Genomic DNA, 27,140 nt, shown 5'->3' with positions numbered 1-27,140 from the left:
CTATTGTTGTAAAATTGAACTTGTCAAAATGTTACTATATGTCCTAATTATTTTGCTATTGTTGTAAAATGGAACTTGTCAAAATGTTACTATATGTCCTACTTATTTTACTATTGTTGTAAAATGGAACTTGTAAATGAGCACATTGTACATTGACCAAATAGAGTATACTGTGGACATTTTTTGTCGATAATATATCAAAAACAGTTACTTGAGTTTAAGTCATTTGAATACATCAAGGTGCATAGGTCCATCAGCGATTTCGTTGGAGCTTCCTAATTCCAAGAATTTCGAAAACATATGTCTATTTCCATTGCAGCGTCCTACGGGGATTCAGACTTTCTCTATTCACCTGATTCACCTTCCCCGTTTTCCTTCATCTTTGCCACAAAAAAAAAAAATGTTCCATTAGGAGAAACTCTGATATTTTAGCAGTGTTTGACGAAATATAAATATAGGACCCAAGTGGTTGAGAATAGTCTCTCTGCCTATTTGCACGGCATTGGTAAAAGGTTGAAATTGTTTTGGTTGAATTCTATCTTACATGAGCAGATTTGTATTCAAAGTCAATTTTCTTGCTATCAAAAAAGCTACAACGAGCTATAGAGCGTACTTTAAATGACTGTAATAACAAACTATTGTGTTTAGAAGAATATTTTTTTTAGACAATAGGATATGGCTATTGCAATTTGCAAACTCACAAACCAGTATAGATACAGTATTTGACCATATACCGCTAGGAGAAATATATGGAGGAACTTAAGACCTTTTATAATGTATTGCCCTTTCTTAAATTGTTTAATCACCAATTGAGGGGATTTGTGGAATAATGGTATAAGTCGAGTTACACTGTTTTTCCATAAATCAACTAAATAAAAAGAGCACGATTACATACATATACCATATTAATCTTAGAAAGTAATAATGATATTTAACAAAGATATCAGCTTCATTTATGAAAAAACGGTATAACTCTCTAATAAAATTTTGCAGTAGTGAAGCGTCGAATTGGTATGAAAATATATTCAATGTCGTAGACCAGAAAGAACTGAAAAATAAAAAAATTTAAGTGTTTTCAAAAACGACTAAGCAGACAGAGAACTCCTTTGTTACAAATAGAAAAAGTTTAAAAATGATAAAAGTAGTAAACAAATAATTGCTAAATATAACAAACGGAAATAACAAATAGTTATAAGCACATCTAAATAATAGATTATAGTGTATTTTACAATGGTTATTAATGTATCTGCTATTTTGTTTAATAAAGTATCTCAATCAAAATATTTGATATTCGATCTATGGAATAACGGTATAACTCAAAAAAAAAAAGAAATCATCCATTTTCTAATAAAATTATGTATATATAAAATTTGTTACTTGTTCTTATCAAAGAATCATACTATCTAAAAGCCTACCAAGTAGGATTATTATAAATTTATTTTTACCTGCATTGTTAAGTTTTTTCACTTTTCTCAAAAGGTTGATTCTTGAGTTATACCGTTATTCCACACAACCCTCAATTGAGTACGTGCAAATGTAGGCTAGTACTCTTTAATGCAAGCCCTTTATATGGAACATTGCCAACACTTATTTAGAACGATGACAATTTTCGGAACAGTGATGTTGAAAAATTTGTCAGTTGCTTTTTTATTATTAAATTTTTTTAAATTTAATTTTAATTTTTTAAATTAAGTTAACTTCTACCTACTTTATTGTCATTTAGATATGGAAAAAATGGTAATCCCGGACAATAATTAATTTTTGTGTTGTTATTTTGAAGTGGCGTTAATTAAATGCAACCATGTGATATTTCATCGGGTTTTGTGCATGTACGACATTTTTCATAATTGTTTGGTTCTTGAAAAGTGAGTGCACACTCATCACAGGCTGCATTCATTTGAATGCTTATTCTGTGTTGAAAACTGTTTGTCTTTCATGGGTTGACCTTTAAGCCACATTCCTTAGCAAGGAAAGAATGAATGAAGAGCAAGCATTCATAAATCAATGATATAGAATTTCAAATGATTGCACAGCTTAACAGCTCTGGTATACAGGCATTTGTGTAAAATTTATTAGCAAGTTTTGCTCCAGTCAAAAATAATATATAAAACTATAAAAAAAATTGATGTAAATTGACTTTTAAAACATCACTGAAAACTTGAAAAATTTTACAGCTTTTCACGAAAATTTTGAAGTTTTAATAAGTTTTACAAATATTTTGGATTATGCAGTTTTGAGGCTCATAAAATTTTTATGTAATAAGGTGTAAATTCTCTGATATGACTTTCTGTTTTTTGGCAAATTTTCATCAGAGGAGTTGAGCATTTTCGCCTAAATAAAGTACGTTTCTGCTATATCCCACCATCTTCTAATCCTTCTATATATAAAGATCCTATTTTTCTACTGAGAGCTGTCAAATGTTGAAGCCCACTGGATTCGATGATTTTCGTGGGTGACTTTTTAAATCTTCCGCATATATCATGGACCACGTCTAAACATTAAATTGTACCTGTTTCGTATAAATTGTCAAGCTAAGACTAATAAGCCAAAATAACTGAACTACGCCTTAAACAGATAAATATAATACCTAATATGTTCGGCCGCGGGATTGCCTGCGGAACTATTCAAATACGGCGGACAGGAGTTGCATCAGCTTCTTTGCAAAATATGGTCGGGCAAGTGCATGCCCGACGATTGAAATCTAAGTGTCCTTTCCCGAGTCCACAAGAAAGGCCATGTTGTAAACTGCGCCAACTATCGCGGAATCAGCCTTCTTAATATCGCATATAAGGTTCTGTCAATTGTATTGTGCGAAAATTTTAAGCCCACCGTGAATCGGCTGATTGGACTTTATCAGGATCCAGATACAATTTCTTCTCTACGCTTTGTCGATGACGAGTACCGAAGAATATTTAATGATTAGCTGAATGAAAGATTACGCTCCTCACCGGCAAGTCCTGGTCGTGCGCCCTCTACGAAGTCCAAATATCGACTTGAACTATCCTATCCACTACCTTGTGGTAGCCAAGATACGTAGACGTCTCCGTGCTGCAACGGCACAAAAAAGTTTGCCGACCAAAAGCTGCTCACGAAACATACATCTCATGACTACTCCACTCGCCGTTTACACCTAAACACCAAGAGCAGTCTTCGACCTGACGTTGTGACCGAGCAGTGGGAACAAATTTCTCTCTCAGTACATACCGACGCTGCTGACAACATAGGATTCCAGCGAGCCCGAAAACCCAACTTGTACGATGAAGAATGTTGCGCTGTCTTGGAAAAGAACGACGCTGCTTATAGGGCCACACTGCGAACGGGCGCGCACGCCAATTTTGAAGAAAAAAAAGTGAGGCAGAAAAGCGTGAGTGCGAGGAGATTTCGATGCTGGGTGATAGAAATAATACCCCAAAATTCTACAAAAACTTCCGCCGGACAACGAAATGTTTCAAGACCGGGACAGATTCCTTTAGGAATGACATTAGCGACCTTACTTATAGAGTGTGCTTAGAGTGTGGAGGGAATACTTCTTATCAATGCTAGCTAAAGAGGAAGAAGACAAACTCTACACCCATATCGCCGATGATGGAAACGCATCCCACACCCGACTATTTCCTGGCCTAGTTGCCATTTTTTTTTTCTCCCTAAAACTTTTCAGCCTCTAACTTATTTATTCAATCTGTTCTGGAGTTTTTCCATCTGCTTGGAAGAAATATTTTCTTATATCCCTTTATAAAATTCTATTTCTACTTTGTTTTCAGATACCCACCACGGATTTGTAAATGCGTATCTACCATTACTAATCTACCTGAATTCACAACTCACGTTTCTAATGGATTTAGAAAAAAAACTACACACCGTTTATATTTATACTCAGTTGAGAGCTATGGAGACAAAATAAGGAAAATCACCATGTAGGAAAATGAACCTTGGGTAACCCTGGAATGTGTTTGTATGACATGTATATCAAATGAAAGGCATTAGAGAGTATTTTATGAGGGAGTGGGCCATAGTTTGTAGGTGGACGCCATTTAGGGATATAGCCATAAAGGTGGATCAGGGTTGACTCTAGAATGCGTTTGTACGATATGGGTATCAAATGAAAGGTGTTAATGAGTATTTTAAAAGGGAGTAATCCTTAGTTCCATAGGTGGACGCCGTTTCGAGATATCGCCATAAAGGTGGACCAGGGGTGACCCTAGAATTTGTTTGTACAATATGGGTATAAAAAGAAAGGTGTTAATGAGTATTTTAAAAGGGAGTGATGCTTAGTTCCACAGGTGGATGCCGTTTCGAGATATCGCCATAAAGGTGTACCAGGTGTGACCCTAGAATTTGTTTGTACAATATGGGTATCAAAAGAAAGGTATTAATGAGTATTTTAATTAGAATTTGTTTGTACAATATGAGCATCAAACGAATGGTGATAATGAGTATTTTAAAAGGGAGTGGGCCTTAGTTCTATAGGTGAACGCCGTTTCGAAATATCGCCATAAAGGTGGACCAGGGGTGACTCTAGAATGTGTTTGTACGATATGGGTATCAAATTAAAGGTATTAATGAGGGTTTTAAAAGGGAGTAATCCTTAGTTCCATAGGTGGACGCCGTTTCGAGATACCGCCATAAAGGTGGACCAGGGGTGACTCTAGAATTCGTTTGTGCAATACGGGTATCAAATGAAAGGTGTTAATGAGTATTTTAAAAGGGAGGGGGCCTTAGTTTTATAGGTGAAAGCCTTTTCGAGGTATCGCAATAAAGGTGAACCAGGGGTGACTCTAGAATGTGTTTGTACGATATGGGTATCAAATTAAAGGTATTAATGAGAGTTTTAAAAGGGAGTGGTGGTAGTTGTATATGTGGAGGCGTTTTCCAGATATCGACCAAAATGTGGACCAGGGTGACCCAGAACATCATCTGTTGGATACCGCTAATTTATTTATATATGTAATACCTGCCAAGATTTTAAGGGTTTTTTATTTCGCCCTGCAGAACTTTTTCATTTTCTTCTACTTAATATGGTAGGTGTAACAACCATTTTATAAAGTTTTTTCTAAAGTTATATTTCGCGTCAATAAACCAATCCAATTACCTCACCATGTTTCATCCCTTTTTTCGTATTTGGTATAGAATTATGGCATTTTTTAAATTTTTTGTAATTTTCGATATCGAAAAAGTGGGCGTGGTCATTGTCGGATTTCGTTCATTTTTCATACCAAGATAAAGTGAGTTCAAGTAAGCACGTGAACTAAGTTCGTTAAAGATATGTCGATTTTTGCTCAAGTTATCGTGTTAACGGGCAGACGAACGTCTGTGTATAAAAACTGGGCGTGGCATCAACCGATTTCGCCCTTTTTCACAGAAGATAGTAAGCATCATAAAATCCATGCCCCTACCAAATTTCAAAAAGATTCGTTAATTTTTGTTCGTCTTATGGCGTTAAAAGTATCCTACACAAATTAAATGAAAAAGGGCGGAGCCACGCCCGTTTTGAAATTTTCTTTTATTTTTGTATTTTGTTGCACCATATCATTACTGGAGTTGAATGTTGACATAATTTACTTATATACTGTAAAGATATTAAATTTTTTGTTAAAATTTTACTTAAACAAAATTTTTTTTAAAAGTGGGCGTGGTCCTACTCCGATTTTACTAATTTTTATTAAGCGTACATATAATAATAGGAGTAACGTTCCTGCCAAATTTCATCATGATATTTCAACGACTGCCAAATTACAGCTTGCAAAAGTTTTAAATTACCTTCTTTTAAAAGTGGGCGGTGCCACGCCCATTGTCCAAAATTTTACTAAGTTTCTATTCTGCGTCGTAATTTCAACTCATCTACCGAGTTTCGTCGCTTTATCGGTCTTTTGTAATGAATTATCGCACTTTTTCGGTTTTTCGAAATTTTCGATATCGAAAAAGTGGGCGTGGTTATAGTCCGATATCGTTCATTTTAAATAGCGATCTGAGATGTGTGCTCAGGAACCTACATACCAAATTTTATCAAGATACCTCAAAATTTACTCAAGTTATCGTGTTAACGGACGGACGGACGGACGGACGGACATGGCTCAATCAAATTTTTTTTCGATCCTGATTATTTTGATATATGGAAGTCTATATCTATATCGATTCCTTTATATATGTACAACCAACCGTTATCCAATCAAACTTAATATACTCTGTGAGCTCTGCTCAACTGAGTATAAAAATTGCCAAAATTATTTAACTTAAACAGAGCTTGCTGATAATTGCAAATTTCTTGTATACTAACTTTTTTGATTGACTGTATGTGCACATTAAACTCTCGAATATTTTACGAAAGACCTCAGACTGGAGTATGAAAAACATGTGAACATAATTTTCACTAAAAAATTACGGCTTTTAATTCTGCGATTGCATGTGAGCATGCATGAAGTTAGGGAGTATTATAAGAGCCATAAGGTTACTCATACGCAGAGGTGTGTGGAATTAAATATATATGCATGATATTATGAATAACGCAAGAAATTGCAATATTAAATATTGAAATGTTTTCTATTAATTCGTAATTAACAAAATTATGTCACGTAACTGATTTTTAAACGGTTTTATATAGCTTGACTCTGTGTAGCGAGCGTTACGAATTTTGTAATTGAAGTTTAAGTAACTTCCCGATAAGCTACCAGTTTGAAACTTGGAATATAGTTCAGAACCAGATGACAATAGCTGTGTTTTTTCTTACATCTATATACGTTTACGCTTAAACTTTATATGGAGTGCTAAGCGTTAAGCTTTATATACTCTGTTGCGCAGAAAATTAGTACTCCTAAATTTCAATACGCATTATACTCAGATGCAACTGAAATATGTGTCTATGTTTCATCTCAACGTATTACCGCAATAAATGGTGTGTGTCCACTATTCACCGCAACCGATTCAGCTATAGGATATTCAACATGTTCTGTAGCTAGTTGCAGCTAGATGGGTCTCCTAAGCATTATCTAAGTGAGGATTATCGTTTTTTACGTGCAAACGTTGACGTATATACGTTTAAAAAAACCGCCTAATGCAATAATAAGAAAAGAACTCCGATAGGTGGCGCATGGATCGAAATATTTCGAAAAATCGTATTTTTGGTCCGATTTGGCTCATATTTGGAATACATAATACATACAAGAAATCTAAGCGCTATATGAAAAAAATCGCCGCTAAATGGCACAAGGGTCGAGAAAGGCAAGAAAATCGTATTTGGGGTCCCATATGGCTCATATGTGGAACACATATTACATACATGAATAGATAGCGACATATGAAAAAATCGCCGCAAGGTGGCGCAATGATCGATATATTCAAAAAAAAATTATTAAAGAAAATTTAAGTTAAACGGTTTTATTGAACACAATACTTACATTAAGTAATAATAATACCAAAAGCTAGAAAATAATTAGGTAGAGCCTAGGTATTAGCCATCACAGTCCTCATCAATCTAGGGCGTTGAACAGACAATTAAATAAAAGCGTTGTACGCGTCAAATTATAATTTAGTTTTTAAATTATAGTCATAAGTAAGATCAACTGAACCTTAATCAGATTATGCTACGCGTCACATTTTTATAAATTTCACGCGCCCAACGCTTTTATTTAATTGTCTGATCAACGCCCAAGATTGATGAGGAGTGTGATGTCTAATACCTAGGCTCTACCTAATTATTTTCTAGCTTTTGGTATTATTATTACTTAATGTAAGTATTGTGTTCAATAAAACCGTTTAACTTAAATTTTCTTTAATTATTTTATTTTGAATATATCGATCATTGCGCCACCTTGCGGCGATTTTTTCATATGTCGCTATCTATTCATGTATGTAATATGTGTTCCACATATGAGCCATATGGGACCCCAAATACGATTTTCTTGCCTTTCTCGACCCTTGTGCCATCTAGCGGCGAACTACATAGGAACTACCAAATTATTTTATATCTTCTAGTGTTATTATTACTTAAGTACCTGGGCGACCCAGCTTTGCTCGGAAACGTTTCGTTGTGCTGAGAAATCTTTCTAGTAGTAATATGTGAGAAATTGCAATTATTTATTTAAAAGAAAATTATTCAAAATTAAGTCGAATTATGTGTAAGATTTTTGACGAAGATTTTTAACTTTGATGTTCTCCTTTCAAGATTTAATAGAATATGAGTAAGTAGAGTATTATTTCGTCTAACTGCCCAACCCTAAATGGCAACTCTACTCAAAAATGTCCCTATTGTAATGCGGAGTGAAATACCTTTCGTTTGATACCCATATCGGCATATCTCACGAAACTTTTTTTAATTTCGAATAGGTGGCAACCCTAAATGGCCACCCTACTCTAAAATGTCCCTTTTGTAATGAGGAGTGAAATACCTTTCGTTTGATACCCATATCGGTATATCTCATGCAATTATTTTTTTAATTTCAAAACCTAAATGGCCACCCTAATCAAAAATGTTCCCATTGTAGTGCGGAGTGAAATACCTTTCGTTTGATACCCATATCGGCATATCTCATGAAACTTTTTTTAATTTCGAATAGGTGGCAACCCTAAATGGCCACCCTACTCAAAAATGTCCCTTTTGTAATGTGGAGTGAAATGCCTTTCGTTTGATACCCATATCGGCATATCTCATTCAATTTTTTTTTTTATTTCGAAAAGGTGGCAACCCTAAAAGGCAACCCTACTCAAAAGTGCCATTATTGTGATGCGGAGTGAAATACCTTTCGTTTGATACCCATATCGGCATATCTCATGCAGTTTTTTTTAATTTGGGGTAGGTGGCAACCCTAATCAAAAATGCTCCCATTGTAATGCGGAGTGAAATACCTTTCGTTTGATACCCATATCGGCATATCTCATGAAACGTTTTTTAATTTCGAATAGGTGGCAACCCTAAATGGTAACCCTGCTCAAAAATGCCGCTATTGCAATGCGCAGTGAAATAACTTTTGTTTGATACCCATATCGGCATATCTCATGCATTTTTTTTTAATTTGGGGTAGGTGGCAACCCTAATCAAAAATGCTCCCATTGTAATGCGGAGTGAAATACCTTTCGTTTGATACCCATATCGGCATATCTCATGCAGTTTTTTTTAATTTGGGGTAGGTGGCAACCCTAATCAAAAATGCTCCCATTGTAATGCGGAGTGAAATACCTTTCGTTTGATACCCATATCGGCATATCTCATGAAACGTTTTTTAATTTCGAATAGGTGGCAACCCTAATGGTAACCCTGCTCAAAAATGCCGCTATTGCAATGCGCAGTGAAATAACTTTTGTTTGATACCCATATCGGCATATCTCATGCATTTTTTTTTAATTTGGGGTAGGTGGCAACCCTAATCAAAAATGCTCCCATTGTAATGCGGAGTGAAATACCTTTCGTTTGATACCCATATCGGCATATCTCATAAAACTTTTTTTAATTTCGAATAGGTGGCAACCCTAAATGGCCACCCTACTCAAAAATGTCCCTTTTGTAATGTGGAGTGAAATGCCTTTCGTTTGATACCCATATCAGCATATGTCATGCAATTTTTTTTTTTATTTCGAATAGGTGGCAACCTTGTGAAACATTCTGAGTTGCAACACCTAGGTAGAAAGTCTTAGAAGGTGATACATTACCTCTGCCAAATTTCATTTAAATCGGTTAAGCCGTTCCCGACATCGTTCGGCTATACAAACAAACAAGAATTGCTCGTTTAAAGTTATAAGATATAAGTATTGTTTTAAATTAAAACCGTTTAGCATAAACTTTTTTTTTATTATTTATTTGGTGATAAGAGGTCATCTAGGAAAAAAATATAAAATGTATCCATTCTGAATTTGTTTGCTTAAAAAGTTATCTGAGCGCACTTGAAATTTGGTTTGCAAGAAAGCTTAATCTCATTCTTCTCAGGTATGATTACGCCATATTGATAACGACTAGAGTTTAATTCACTGGTCCTTGAAAAATCCAATCGAAACATGTGTATGTAATTTTTTACCTTACATCTGTAGTTTGGCCTTAAACGGGACGCGAACTTTTCAATTTGCCTATTTATAATAGATATAAAGTAAATTTCTTGACACGCTTGTATTAGCTTGTCACACACATTTGTATGTACATACATATGTAACTATTTTATACCAGATAATAAAAAAAAGTTACATATACGCGCCGGTCAGCGTCTATTCAGCTGGTGCGGATATGTTTTGCGCATAATTGGTTGGTTTTTAATTAAAAATAAAATTGCTTAGTAAATATTTTCTTTAGGCAAATATACAGATCACCTCCAAAGAACTCACGGCGTATTCAGATGACGTTTTAATCAACATAAGCATTAATCAACACTCTGATGGATTAAGCCCTTCGAGATGTACATGCCTAGGCATCTGGAATCGGATTAGCCAGCGCAAAAATAAAACGATCTTGTATTATTTACTAAGGTCCTTAATTGGAATAATGCTAAGTTTAGAGGGATAATTTTACCGGAAAAATACAGCACAAAATATCTGGGAATTATACTAAGTGGTAAGTTACAGTTGTGGTGGGAACTTTATGTGGACGAGAGAAGAAAAAAGCTAACGTGGAACTGTATGCGAGCAAGATGATGCTAGGATGCACTTGGGGCCTATCCCTGAAACTCCCTGATTGGGTATTTACGGTAATCGTTAAGCTTAAATTTACTATGGTATGTTAGCGTGGTAGACAGCCAAACAAAAAAGTACGCATACTAAAACAGTAGAGGCAATATGCAGATTATCAATGCAAAACATAACGGGAGCCATAAAAACTACCCTGACAGAAGCATTGCGTGCCATTCTGCACATTCCACCTGAGGATCGAATGGCCAAAACTTTGGCGTTAGCAATTGCAACAAGACTTAAGATCTCGAGGCAACTTGAGTGTAGGCCTTATGGCCATAGAACATAGGACGAACGGACTACATGGTACCGTGCCTGAACTCCGAAGAACATCTTGTGGCCACAGTGGAGCTGAGGGTTGGCGCAAGGGTGTGCAAATGGCAGTACATGCAATGCTCGTTTAAACCAATGGTTCCAAATTTATGGAAGGATTCGGATCTGTTGTTTATTTTGTCGATTCAGAAATATAAAGCAGCAGATCTATCAGGCGAAATTTGTAACTGTGAAGAATACAGTTATAGGATTATGACTTTCCTCCATACAAAGTGTGAAATCTTTTTTATATTAAAGAAAATACAAAAGAGCCTTCGGAAGAAGTGTTTAAAATACTGGAATTTATTGGGCTACAGAACTAAATAATCTGAAATCTTTGTATTTCAGCATTTGATGAGACGAGACTGTTTTACGGATATTTTTCGATGTCGGCCACTAGGACTTCACTATTTTTCTTTACCACGTTCCATCTGCTGGTGTTTCTAGTTGTGTTCTCTCTAGGTGCTTCTTGTGGCGCTATTAGGAGAGAAATTTATGGATGGTTGCTACCAGTTAAGCCCTCAAGCACATTTCGCTCTTATTTGGCACCCACAATTTGACGTCTACGATGCCAACACAATATCCCGTATTGTTTCTTCGTAGCCTGGTCTGCTGTATGTGTTTGATGAGCCAGTTATTTTGACTCGTAGTTCCAGCCTAGCCGCCATGTGTTTTTTTTAGCTATTCGCTGGCATCCCCCATTCATAATCATCGGTTTTATTTTTCTGTGGAGAACCGTTGAAGAACTTCGTTCAAACATCAGAGTAGCTGTTTCTATCTGTGCGGTTCATTAGGACTGCTTATGTGTGTTGTTTGTCCTAATGAGTCTCTTTGCCTTTGTTGTTGTCTCCTTTTTTTGCTTTCCCTTTTCTACCCTAGTCTGTTTTGAAACATACTATGGAGGTGTTTCGGAGTTTTTTCGGAGAAGTCCCTTTTTTGCATTAACGAGTTGCCATGGAACTTCTCTGCTGTGTGCTGACCTTTTGCAGCCAGTTTGCTCTGTTTTTCTGATGCTATGGCTATGCATCTCACTTGCGCATTGGTTTTTTACTTCTAACTCTGATCTAGCCTACTTGCGACGATGGCTGCCGATTACAACTGCTTATACAACGACATAGTAGCTGCACTGCGAAACTTTTTTCTTTTGACAACTTTTGACAACTTAAAATTCAGCCATTTGAATAATGATTTTGCTCTCTGCCCCATACATATACATAAACATATACTACACTCAGAGAAAAAATTGTTGTAAAACAAACGAAACAAGTTCAAAGTTAGGAACATTCGTTGGCAAAAGTCTGTTAAGTACGTTTTTTCTTAACTCGTGACCGATGGGCTTGTTTTAAGAAGAGTTTTTCCAAGCACACTGTTCGTATTTTATGACCACTTTGGTATTGATTTGTGAACCTTCTGTGCTCATTTCAAGCACTACTTAGGCTTGATTTAAAATTTTTCGTTCTCACGCTTCGAGAACGATTTGGGGCCAATTTAACATTTTTCGGTCTCAATTCAAGAACGGTTCGTGCTTGATCTTTGGTGGGAGGGGAAAGTATTTTTTTCAATAGGTACCCATTTATTTTTTATTACTAATAATTTTTTTGTCATAAACAAAAAAATTAAAAAAGAAAAAAATTTATTTAAATTCAAAAGTTGAAGAAAAAATGCATAATATGCATTTTTTCACACATTTCTCTTATTAATGCAATCTGAATATATACTTAAAACATTTCATTACAAGTTTGAGAATTACCTGTACATATGTGGGCACGATGGGCCACTACAACTGCTTGATAGCTTGTGCCAAATGTTTTATTTAACATTGTAGTGCACACGAATTATACCGTTTCTTTTTTCTTGAACTTAATTTAAGAACATTGTTCTTAATTTAAGAACAGTGTTCCCATTAATGGAACATTTGTTCATATTTTAAGACCGGGCGTTCTCTTTTCAAGAAAATGGTTGTCAGTTCAAGAACAAGGTTGTTGTTTTGAGAACGGGTCATTCGTTTTTCAAGAACAAAAAAGTAAGAACATGAAAAGCTTGAATTGAGTCCGGTGGTGCTGGATTTTAGAACGGCGTGTTTCTCTGAGTATACGCATACCCAAAAAATAATTTTCGAGCCTGCAAACATTTTTTTTTGGTTTTCTTTTTTTTTTTTTTTTTGATTTGATATTTTTAAGGTTTTTTGATGACCTACTAAAAAATATTTCATGTATATCAAATCCGACCCAAAAATGTTCGCTAAAACGTTGTCGATCACAGTTTTTTGAAAAAAAAAAAAAAAAAGAAAAATGCCGTGTCGACTGATATTCTTTCTTGGCAGGTGCGTCTTCGTCCATTCGTATAACTTGACCTAGCTTGCAAAGCCTTTGGGTTTTTATTCATTTCCGAAAACTTTTCTCTCGAACACTGCAAGAGCCATCTCATCTTCTCTCGAAACCGTTCATGATTCCAAACCATATATAAGGACAATTATAATGAGCGACTCGTTAAGCGTGTATTTTGTTCGTCGATAAGGAAATTTACTTTTCCAATTATCTACTCAGTGCAATGTGGCATTTGTTGGCAAGAGTTATACTCCGTTTGAATTCTAAAATGGCATTGTTTTTGCTGTGAATTATATTCGCCAAACCAATAGCATGACAATAATAATTCGCTATCCGTTGTTATCGACAAGAAGTCGACGAAGCCCTTTCCGAAACGACCGAAACTATTTTATTCTGCTAAAGCTATCTCTGTTTAAATTTCTCTCTTTCTCTGTTTTAACTTCAATGCCTGACCGGTTCCAATTGATTTCAAAACATCGTCGTGTCACATCTCTCATTACATTCGGATTCGTAAAAGTTACATATAATTTTTTTCCAAATGCAATTTTCCAACATTCCTAGCGTAATTTCATATGAGTATGTGTGCATGTTTTAGGTTGACTTATCAGCAGTTTCGCTCATATTGATTTGATTCAATTTACTGCTCGCGGCATTTACTGAAAATTCTAGACATAATCGCGCTCCCGCTCAAATGACAACAAACAATTTACGTGCACGAAGAATGTGTCATGAGATCTTCACATATACATACGCGCACATTACCATGGCATACAATTATGTTTCCTCTACATATGCCCTTTGTACTGTTACAATTTAATTACCAGCTCAGTGCTACATTTTGGTGTAAACAAAGTAAGCATGTAGTTGGTGAAAAAGCATATGCATGTGCTTATGTACGGCTGTATGTGTGTGCGTACATTCGTATGGTAAGTTCAGTTGATGCGTATATTTGGGTGAATCTAGGTTAATGTATGTATGCATGTGTGGATTCTCGCACATTCTATGAAATGTGCTAATTGGAAAGGCAACATTGTTGGAGCTATTAACAACGGTTCAATAATCTTTGGTACGCTCAAAGTCCATCAAAATCGGACGTTTGTACTTTAGGCACTCTGTATGTGAGTATGTTTGAACATATCATACATAACGCTGTTGGATGTTCAGGATTGATATTTGGTCAGGAATTTTTCGTGGCATAGTAAAAATGAAAAAATCTCACCAAAGGTTAGAATTTCTTTGTAAAAATGTATCAATATCTCCAATGAAAGTAGTTTTGTAATTCACAGATTCGTGGAATTTATGCTGATGCTTATTTGTTTAGTAAGTAAAAAGTATGAGACTACCCAGCGGCGTAAGTATGGATTACGTAATCCAATACTTCCCCAACACTTCGAACTCAGTATGCAATACAGAATCAATTACAATCAATATTACTTTTCCATAAGCATGGCCGCTTTTTGGACAGAACTGATTACTTACATCATTACTGGTAATGGAGTAAGTAAACGATATCCGAAAAATCTTCGGATGTTTATTACTCTAAGGCATACTTTTCTGAATTGTAATCGGCATTGTAGAGAGGTCACCCACATAACGATACACAAATCTGAAGTGGTAAGTGCTCTTGGAACATAATCACTGTATTTCAAAGACAGGGTAACAGCAAATTAAATTATATATTGTAACGAATTTGCTTGCAAATCCTCTTATTTGCAATCCTCTGCTAAGTTCGAATCACTAAACTGTTGAATAAATAGCTCCAATTTGTAATAATGCAAAATGGCCTTTATTAAAGTACTTCACAATAACAAACTGTGCAACGAATAGCTTGCTTAATAACCACACTGATTGATAGATCAATGAAACTCTACTATTCAAAATAACACTGCTATTGCTCGCTAGATATCGTCTTAATCAAACTGCTTGGCAACTCAAATCAAACTGAATTACTTCTTACTCGCTTGCCCCGCTTTTATAGTTTCCAGAACTTACCAACTATATTCGTGTGTGTATAGTTCTCATATAGTTTCTACTTGTTTACAATTGTCTACTTTTTAGCGCTTCTCAGATGTACATATGTGAGTTTGTAGTTTAGTCTCCCGCACACACATAAGCGTATAAGTAAATTAATCTGTGTGTGACATCTCATCTCTCGCTGCCTTGTATGTAAATGGTGCTCGTCGGAATGTGTACATATGTGTAGACGCAATTATTGATTCGTTTATGTAGATACATAATGATTGAATTATTGATGTGAATTCACGTCACTGCTTAGCATCGGCCTGGAGATGGAAGCACTCCTTAGTTTTGCTAATATTCGTAACACTGCCCTCCACCTAAGTCTGATCGTCCCGATCAGACAAATCTCCCAATCTAAACGCCGCTAGCATCTCCAAATGTACCACCCTTCTAATCCGTGGTTTCCCAGTGGTTTGTATGCGGTAGATGGTATCACTGATCTTCTTCACAACTTTGTACGGGCCTTCCCAACTGCACCGAAATTGGGCTGGAACACCTTTCCGCCGGTGAGGGTTGTTTAACAGTACCAAATCTCCATTCCGGAAACCTTCCGAATTATTTACCCTGTCGTACCTGTGTTCCATCTTACTACTCATTATTCTGGATCGTTCTCTCGCACTTTGTTGCTTGGCCAATGAAGAACTACTTTGTAGAGCTTGTTCTTGACGGATTGGCTTCACATACTCAGTATCATTCCGACGTTTCCCAACAAAAGTGCGCGCTGGCTTGAAACCATCCTTGCATTCTTTCTGAAAAATTCTTTCAGTCATTTTAGTGCGTCCATTAGGGTTTGTTGATGCCGGTCTTTTCCTCGCAGGTACTTTTAATTTCGCTTTATTTTTGGCACATTCGACCCATCAACCTTTGCTCGATCTACTTTCCTTGACTTTCGTGGTCTCTGTCGAATCTCCTCCACCAGCACTCGCTTACTGCTGAACCCTTTTTCCAAACTGAAGTTAAGTGGCACATCTTGGTTCTCATAATGCATCACCCTTCTCTGCATATCGATCTTGATGTCATGGTCAACCAAGAAATCCACTCCCAATATAACTTCATGAACAATCTCCGCCACAACAAATTTGTGTAGAACCATGACCTTCCCAATCAATACTTCACATATCACTTCTCCCTGAACTTGGTTATACTCGCCAGTGACCGTACGCAACTTTGCTCCAGGTAACGGTTTTACTCTCCTGTTGACCAAGTCAGATCGGATCAAGGAATGAGATGCGCCCGTATCTACAGTCAGTATTCGTTCGTTGCCATCCACATTCCCTCTGACGGTAAGACTGTTCGATTTTCTACCAATTTGCGACACAGATATCACAGGGCATTCAATAGCCGGATCTAGCTCTCTACCTCTTACTCGCTTTTGCTCATCTCCTCCAGCTTTGCGTTTACGCCCACCCACATTGTTGGAACTATTAAGGCCAAGATCGCAATGACGTGCAATGTGACCGGACTTCCCGCATTTGAAGCATTTGATAACTTTTTCACTCCGCTTTTGCGATCCTTTCAGCGCCTCCAATATTGCGTCTACCCACTCTGGCCTTTCTACTTCCACACGGCGTGCTTTGAAATCTGGCTTACACAGAAGCGACGCTGTTTCTTGAATCAGGGCTTGTGACACCGTTTCTGCGAATGTTGGCTTTGGGTTTGCGTATGTAGCCCGCTTCGTTTCCACATCTCGTATGCCATTTATGAAGCTCTGGATTTTTACCCTTTCAGTGTATTCCACGGGTGCGTCTGCATTCACTAAATGTGCTAGCCTTTCAATATCCGACGCAAACTCTTGCAATGTTTCACCAGGCCTCTGGAAGCGGTTCAACAACTTCATTTGGTATATCTGTCTCCTATGCTCAGTTCCGTATCGCCTCTCTAGAGCGCCCATCAATGCTTCAAAACAGTTCCGTTCACTCTCTGGAATGGTTTGTAAAATCTCAGCTGCAGGCCCTTTCAACGCCATGAACAGTGCAGCAACTTTATCTACCACATTCCAGTTGTTCACTGCTGCGGTTTTCTCAAACTGAAGCTTGAAGACCTGGAAAGGAACAGAACCGTCAAAAGATGGAGTTTTTACCTTTGTATTACTCGCTGAAGCAGCCGGCCGATTAAGTTGCAATTCCTGTATACGACCTCTCAACGCATCCACCTCTGCCTCGAATTTTTCTTCAAACTGCATTATTTTTTCGTCCATGCGCGCTTCGAGTTTTGATGATATACGCGCCTCTTGTGCTTCTAGTTGTACTGTTATGCGTGTCTCTTGTTCTTTCAGTTGGGTTGCCATATATGTCTTTTGTTCTTCCAGCTGTGATGACATATTTGTGGATATTTGTGATGACATTTCTGTTATACGTGCCTCTTGTGCTTCCATCTTGGATGTTAAAAGTGTCTCCTGCGATTCTAGTTGTGATGCCATATATGTCTTCTGTTCTGCCAGTTGAGATGACACTGTCGATGTTTGAGCAGATATAGCAGCTAAAATCATGTTCAAATCTGTACTGGTAACCGTCTGCGATGTTTCGTTCTTCTCTTCAATTTTTGTTGTCTCCTCGCCATCAAGATGAAAGACATGCTCTTCCACATCAATTCCTTCTGCTTCCATTGCTTCTCGTAGCCGTGCCTGAAGTTCGAGTTTAACGCCGCTTGTATTCAATCCACGGCTCTCCAACTCCTTCTTCAGTTGCGGGATCTTCAATTCACTTAACTTTGCCATGTCCTTGTTGTCCTCTAGAATTTATTCAACAATTCCTCTTCTGACACCAATTGTAACGAATTTGCTTGCAAATCCTCTTATTCGCAATCCTCTGCTAAGTTCGAATCACTAAACTGTTGAATAAATAGCTCCAATTTGTAATAATGCAAAATGGCCTTTATTAAAGTACTTCACAATAACAAACTGTGCAACGAATAGCTTGCTTAATAACCACACTGATTGATAGATCAATGAAACTCTACTATTCAAAATAACACTGCTATTGCTCGCTAGATATCGTCTTAATCAAACTGCTTGGCAACTCAAATCAAACTGAATTACTTCTTACTCGCTTGCCCCGCTTTTATAGTTTCCAGAACTTACCAACTATATTCGTGCGTGTATAGTTCTCATATAGTTTCTACTTGTTTACAATTGTCTACTTTTTAGCGCTTCTCAGATGTACATATGTGAGTTTGTAGTTTAGTCTCCCGCACACACATAAGCGTATAAGTAAATTAATCTGTGTGTGACATCTCATCTCTCGCTGCCTGGTATGTAAATGGTGCTCGTCGGAATGTGTACATATGTGTAGACGCAATTATTGATTCGTTTATGTAGATACATAATGATTGAATTATTGATGTGAATTCACGTCACTGCTTAGCATCGGCCTGGAGATGGAAGCACTCCTTAGTTTTGCTAATATTCGTAACAATATTTTCATTTATACCATTTGTAAAATATTGTTACGATTATTAGCAAAACTGAGGAGTGCTGCCATCTCCAGGCCGATGCTAAGCAGTGACGTGAATTCACATCAATAATTCAATCATTATGTATCTACATAAACGAATCAATACTTGCGTCTACACATACGTACACATTCCGACGAGCAACATTTACATACAAGGCAGCGAGAGATGAGATGTCACACACCGATGAATTTACTTATACGCTTATGTGTGTGCGGGAGACTGTAAACTACAAACACAGGTATATATCTTATCTGAGTGGTCACAAGAGAGGGCAATAATTTGTGCACGTAGTTGTGGCTGGCGATTTTGTAGCCGAAACAACTAGTAACTTCTGGAAATCGAAGAGCCAAAAGTATGCAGCGTAAACTATAAAAGCGATGCAGGCGAGTAAGAAGTAATTCAGTTTGATTTGAGTTGTCAAGCAGTTTGATTAAGACGATATCTAGCGAGCAATAGCAGTGTTATTTTGAATAGTAGAGTTTCATTGAGCTATCAATCAGTGTGGTCATTAAGCAAGCTATTCGTTTCACAGTTTGTTATTGTGAAGTACTTTAATAAAGGCCATTTTGCATTATTACAAATTGGAGTTATTTATTCAACAGTTTAGTGATTCGAACTTAGCAGAGGATTGCAAATAAGAGGATTTGCAAGCAAATTCGTTACAATATTTATTTTTATTTCATTTCATTTATTAATAAATGCATTAGTACAATAATAAAAGTAATTATTTTTTAGTAAAACAATAGTAATTTAACATATATCAAAGAACATTATTATTATTTATTAAATTATTATTTTAGAAATTATTAAATTTATATGAAATATTTCATCAAAAAAGCTTCAAAAAACTTAAGTGGCATCCACAAACCTAACCTATATATATACTTATAATTAATAAAAAAACTGAAATATTATTTGAGAAAAAAACTTCAAAAGGATAGAAAACAAACTAAAATACGAAGTACATATTTTTCTTATTAGTATATCTTTAGTGACATCTTATGTACTACCAGCACTTTCAATATTTTCCTTGTTTTTAATTTGTTTAATTTTATTGTCATATTTTCGTTTCGCTAAGCGACCCTTCTGCGTTTTGAACGCTTGTCGCATAAGTTGTTTATATAGGCGCTCATTGGTGCGATCAATTTTTAAAGCATCTGTAAATAAAAAAAAAAAATTAGGACTTGATTTGCATATATATATAAATATGTTCAGTGGGTATTCACTCCAGCAGCTTAACAACTTATCTTAATAACATGTAAGGAAGGTTAAGTTCGGGTGTAACCGAACATTACATACTCAGTTGAGAGCTATGGTGACAACATAAGGGAAAATCACCATTTAGCAAAATGAACCGAGGGTAACCCTGGAATGTATTTGTATGACATGTATATCAAATGAACGGTATTAAAGAGTATTTTATGAGGGAGTGGGCCATAGTTCTATAGGTGGACGCCATTTAGGGATATCGCAATAGAGGTGGACCAGGGCTGACTCTAGAATTTGTTTGTACGATATGGGTATCAAACGAAAAGTATTGTTACGTCTGGTGGTACAGACGTACGAATATTTCATATATTTATTATTAAATATTAAGGAAAATACAAAAGATAGTTAATAGTAAATATATTATACTTTTTAATTCACGTGTGTAACTCTTGGATAACTCGAAGTGACAGCCGTGTGTCGATATGTTAGCAAGATGTCAAACTTTGATCATGTGTTGCCAGATTGCCATAATGTGTCGTCCCAAAACCTTCGCTGTTTAGTTTAATGAGCTCGGTGAAAGCCTAAGTGGTGGGCGTTGAGGACGATCTGAGCGACGTAGGGATGGAGTCCCTTGGTCTTCGCAATTGTGATTGGTTTGAGCTGAATCATAATCATTGTGCGCAATTTCATGATTAGCTTGACCTGAGTTTTCATTCGAGGACATCTCATCGTTGTCTACGTTTTGAGTTTCTGGTTCTTTTTCTAAATGGTCTAGAATATGATCAGCGCGTTCTGATACCTGTTTGGTCTGTGACATACGTAGGCGCAATTGATTTTCGTGCATTATTTTCAACATTCCAGTGTCCATTAAGACGTTGTACATGACTCTACTAATACGTTCTATTATCGAGCCTGGTTTCCACTCATATTTGTTGTTAGATGTATGTATCGCAGCGTAAATCTTGTCGTCGGGATGGAACTGTTTCGGACTGGCCCCGTGTTTTCTGTTGTACTGGTATTTCATATCCGAGCTTTGTTTCTCATTTGGTGCTTTTTCCTCGCTTGGTGGAAACAGTAAATCCAAATGCGTACGAAGTTTTCGATTGTATAACAGCTCGGCAGGTGATTTGAAATCCATACAATTTTGGTTCGGGGTGGAGCGATAACTCATTAAGAATGTTTGTAGGTTTTGGTCGGTTGTACCCTCCTTACCAAGTTTTTTTAATGCTCTCTTGGGTGTGTCAACAAATCGTTCCACCTGACCATTTGACATTGGGTAATACGGACTGGAACAAAGATGTTGGATACCGTGTTCACGGATGAAGTTTTGAAACTCTGCACTCTTGAATTGGGTTCAATTGTCTGATATCAACGTACTTGGAAAGCCGTGTCTTGAAAAGATTGCATTTAAAATATTGATGGTCTGGTGAGCAGAGATTGACTTTGTCATCACTATTTCTGGCTATTTCGAATAGGAGTCCACCACCACTAAAAAATAATTTCCATCGACGGGACCTGCGTAGTCGATGTGTATGCGTTGCCATGGTTCATTAGTTGGAGCCCATGGGCTTAATGTTGTTTTTGTCGGAAATTTGGCCTCGGCTGCACATTGATGGCAGTCGTTAATAAAATTTATAATGTCTTTATCTATTGCGTGCCAATATACATAGCTACGAGCGATTGCTTTTGTTCGTTTTATACCTTGATGACCCCAGTGAAGTTCTTTTAGAATTCGCTTCTGGTAGATTCTAGGTATAGCAATTCGATTTCCTACCATTATACAGTCCTTGGTGACGGTAACGGAATCTTTCCGCGCAAGATATTGTCTGATGTCTGTATTCTCTGGAAGTTTTACCGGCCAGCCCGTTTTGTAAAACTCGAGAGTGTTTTTCAGGATTGGATCTCTTGCAGTTTCGTATTGTAACATTTTGTGCGTGATTGACATCTTTTCTATGTTTTCTGTAATAATTGAATTTACCTCGTTTTCTAGCTTGATGTAAGCTATGATGAACTCTTCTGAATCAGTTACGGTGTTTTTAATGAGTGGTGATAGGACATCAACATAACCGAAACTATTTGTGTTTATGAATCTGATGTCGAAATCATGCGCGAGTAGTTTTATAGCCCCTCTCTGGTGACGGTTTGCTTGGTGAGCGTTAATACCGGACTTTTTCCCAAAATTCGCTAAAAGTGGTTTATGATCGGTATGTAGGGTAAACCTACGCCCGAATATCATTTTGTGGAATTTGGTTACAGCAAATATTAACGCTAAATCTCTTTCTCAATCTGGCAGTATCCTTTTTCGGTTTCAGTCAGTGATTTCGACGCATGACTAATTGCTTTTTGCGTACCATCTGGATAATCGTGCATGGTGCAAGCACCAAGTCCGTAATTTGACGCGTCTGCTGCCACGATTATCTTTTGATTTGGATCATAATGTGCGAGCAATAAATCGGATGACAGGATGTCCTTAAGATGTTTGAAATATTTTGCATGATTGTTTTCCATTGCCATTTTGTATTAATTTTCAACAACTCGTCTAGTGGACCACGGTATAAGCGCATTTTGCCTACGAATTTTCCATAGAAGGTTATGGCACCTAAAAACGACCGAAGTTCCGAAATGTTTGTGGGTTCCGGCATTTCGCGGATTGCTGCCGTTCTTTCTGTATTTGATTTCAACCCTTGTGAGTTTATAATGTCACCAAGATATTTTATTTCTTGAAGTGAAAATTTGCATATTTCAATTTTGAACTTAAGTCCGTGTTGTTGTATGCGGAGTAAAACTTTTTCAAGATTTGTGTCATGTATTTCCTGAGTAGCTCCGGAAACGAAAATTTCGTCGATATATGCGGTGACACCTTCCAATCCAGCGAGCATTTGGTCCATAATTTGTTGGAATATTGATAGAAATATTTTTTACCCCAAAAACCATGCGGTTGTACCGAAACAAACCTAAATGTGTGTTTATTGTAAGTAGATGTTTTGATTCATCATCTATAGCAATTTGTAAAAAAGCCAAATCAATATGGCTAAATATTTTGGCATTTGATAATTTACAAAAAATGTCTTCCGGCAAGGGAAGAGGATATTTGTGTGTTTCCAATGCATTACTGAAACATTTGGAAAAATCTGCGCATCCGTTTTCCCGACTACAACAATGGGAGCCGCCCAATCGCTGTAATTTACCGGTGAGATTATTCCGTCTTTTACCATACGATTTAGTTTGACTTCTATGGATTGTTTTACGGCGTATGTGACTGGTCGCGGTGGGCGAAAGACTGATCTGCAGTCTTCCTTGATATACAGGTGTGCTGTAGATTTGTTATACAATCCCATTTTGTTCTCAAAAAGATGTGGAGAAAGTTCTTTCATGGTATTTGTGTCGATTTCGGACCTTAGATATTTTGTTGTTGTGATCGCTTGGCAGATAGTGTTGATCGGCATATCTTCTAATTGAAGAGACCTTATCCAATCGAGACCCATTACATTAAGATTTTTTATTGGCGTTACGTAGCCTGTTGCAATAGTTTTACGGTTTTGAAATTCGATGTTACACTCAAATTGGGCTACAATTGGCAGCTCGCCTGTTGCGCTGCGCTTGTCGGTTCACTTCTTCCATTTTCGTCGTTGAAAACTTTGCCAAGACATTTTGAGATATTATTTTTATATCAGATCCAGTGTCAAATTGGAGACTGATTACGATTATGTTGATTCTGTCCTTTACGTACTTTCTACAGCTTATATTGTTGACTGCAAATATTGTTTTCGTATCGGCGCTGGGTTTTTTCTTTGTGTGGGTACCCTTTTTTGCATGATGCTTCCCTTTCTTGACTTTGCAATATCCGTCTTTGTGTCCGATTTCGTTACATTTCTTACATTTGTGCGTTTTGAAGGAACAATCTCGAGCATAGTGCATATCGCCACAAAACCAATATGGCGAGTTCGGTGTACTATTTTTCTTGTTTGGTATGCTCTAGCTGCCTTTACTTGTTGAACTTCAACATTTTTCTTTTCAACAAGAGCGGTGTCGGACTTCAGATTGATTATGCGCTGACATTCTCGCGCTATGACGGCAAGTGTGATAGTATTAACTTCACTGTCGATCTTGCTTAAAAGTTTTGTCCGTATCTCAAAATCTGTTTGTGATTTTAGACCCATGACGAACACTAAACTTTTGATTTGATCCACTGTCAGATCGTTTAGCTTAAACTTTTCGCAGTGTTTGTTGACCATACCTGTGTATGTTAGAAAGTCCATGTTCGCATCTTTTGTTTATTGCAAACAATTAAAACGCGTATTGAAAATTGAATTTTTACTACCAAAAAGTTGGGTTAGTTTTTGCACCGTGTTGTCAAATATAAAGTCACGTGGGTGATTTGAAAGAACATAGTTAATATATTTACTGTGAGCATTTGTATTTAATTTTCGAAGCAATAGCCTCACTTTTGCGGCATCGTCTAGCTTTGCTGCATCTACTGCAAATAGATCTTCATAGCGTGCGAACCATGTATCGATAGTTATGTTGTTATCCGCAGCTAAGCAAAATTCCGATATGTTTGCAGCTAGCGCTTCTAGGATGAATTCTGGGCCTTTACTTGAATTTGATACATTATTTTGCAGCTGCGAAGGCTCCTTAGGAAGTAGCTTTTGCATCAGTAATTTCATATCATCGTGCTACTCCTTCTGCTGCTTTTGCATTTGTTTGGCAAGGGCTTGAATTGCCTCATCCATTTTTATCTTTGTAATGGTAAACGTTTAGATAAATACCTGAAATCCTCGTCGCCACTGTTACGTCTGGTGGTACAGACGTACGAATATTTCATATATTTATTATTAAAAATTAAGGAAAATACAAAAGATAGTTAATAGTAAAAATATTATATTTTTTAATTCACGTGTGTAGCTCATGGATAACTCGAAGTGACAGCCGTGTGTCGATATGTTAGCAAGATGTCAAACTTTGATCATGTGTTGCCAGATTGCCATAATGTTTCATCCCAACAGGTATTAATGAGCATTTTAAAAGGACGTGGGGCTTAGTTCTATAGGTGGACGCCATATCGAGATATCGCCATAAAGATGGACCAGGGGTGGCTCTAGAATAAGTTTGTACGATATGGGTATCAAACTAAAGGTATTAATGAGGCTTTTAAAAGGGAGTGGTGGTAGTTATACATGTGAAGACGTTTTCCAGATATCGACCAAAATGTGTACCAGGGTGACCCAGAACATCATCTGTTGGATACCGCTAATTTATTTATATATGTAATACCACGAAGAGTATTCCTGCCAATATTTCAAGGGTTTTTTATTTCGCCCTGCAGAACTTTTTCATTTTCTTCTACTTAATATGGTAGGTGTCACACCCATTTTACAAAGTTTTTTTCTAAAGTTATATTTTGCGTCAATAAACCAATCCAATTACCTTACCATGTTTCATCCCTTTTTTCGTATTTGATATAGAATTATGGCATTTTTTCATTTTTCGTAATTTTCGATATCGAAAAAGTGGGCGTGGTCACAGTCGGATTTCGGCCATTTTTTATACCAATACAAAGTGAGTTCAGATAATTACGTGAACTGAGTTTAGTAAAGATATGTCGATTTTTGCTTAAGTTATTGTGTTAACGGCCGAACGGAAGGACAGACGGTCGACTGTGTATAAAAACTGGGGGTGGCTTCAAACCGATTTCGCCCTTTTTCACAGAAATAAGTTATCGTCCTAGAATCTAAGCCCCTACTAAATTTCACAAGGATTGGTAAATTGTTGTTCCACTTATGGCATTAAAATTATCCTAGACAAATTAAATGAAAAGGGGCGGAGCCACGCCCATTTTGAAATTTTCTTTTATTTTTGTATTTTGTTGCACCATATCATTACTGGAGTGGAATATTGACATAATTTTTTATATACTGTAAAGATATTAAATTTTTTGTTAAAATTTGACTTTTAATAAAATTTTTTTTAAAAGTGGACGTGGTCGTGCTCCGATTTTGCCAATTTTTATCAAGCATACATACTGTAATAGGGGTAACTTTTCTGCCAAATTTCATCATGATATCTTCAACGACTGCCAAACTACGGCTTGCAAAACTTCTAAATTACCTTCTTTTAAAAGTGGGCGGTGCCACGCCCATTGTCCGAAATTTTACTAATTTTCTATTCCGCGTAATAAGTTCAACTCACATACCAAGTTTCAACGCTTTATCCGTCGTTGGTAATGAATTATCACACTTTTTCGATTTTCCGAAATTTTCGATATCGAAAAAGTGGGCGTGGTTATAGTTCGATATTGTTCATTTTAAATAGCGGTCTCAGATGAGTGCCCAGGAACCTATGTACCAAATTTCATCAAGATACCTCAAAATTTACTCAAGTTATCGTGTTAACGGACGGACGGACGGACGGACATGGCTCAATCAAAGTTTTTTTCGATACTGATGATTTTGATATATGGAAGTATATATCTATCTCGATTCCTTTATACCTGCACAACCAACCGTTATCCAATCAAAGTTGATATACTCTGTGAGCTCTGCTCAACTGAGTATAAAAATTATTTGCCTCTAGTGTATTTTGTTTTTGGAAGTAATGTAAAAAATATACCACATAAGCATATAAGCTGATAACTAGGCTCACGTGAATACCCCATATACGTATGTCTGGGAAATGATGCTTTTCTTGTAGGTCTCGTCGAGTAGAACATGAATTGGGGTAGGAGATTTTGCAAACACGCCCAAAATCTTGAGTTACGGTAAAAAACTGTTTTAATGGGAAGACAAGTTTCTTCCTTTCCTATGATACATAGTTAGGAAATTTTTCATGTGTGTGATATTGTTCAACATAACTCAAGATTTTAAAGGTGTTGCGCAGATTTCGCTTGCTTAACCCCTTTTTGCTACTCATATTAATTTTCCTTTTTTATTGGTAGTAGTAATATTGCTACGTAAACAAATTACGAATATGATTTTAACTATAAGCTGATAATGCACTTTTATAAAAAACAATTAACGCACAATTTTACATTAGTTCACAGAACTTAGCGTTATTATTGCTGGAACTCCACAATGCACACACTAAATAAGAAGAAACCTATTATTATAATAGGGGGACTCATGATAGCATATAAACTTATAAGGTGTAAAATTATATCCATTTACACACGCGGTTATATGA

Source organism: Eurosta solidaginis, chromosome 2, assembly GCF_040869045.1.
Source record: "Eurosta solidaginis isolate ZX-2024a chromosome 2, ASM4086904v1, whole genome shotgun sequence".
Taxonomy (NCBI): Eukaryota; Metazoa; Arthropoda; class Insecta; order Diptera; family Tephritidae; genus Eurosta; species Eurosta solidaginis.
The sequence above is the reverse complement of the archived record's forward strand: the minus strand, read 5'-3'. Positions refer to the sequence as shown.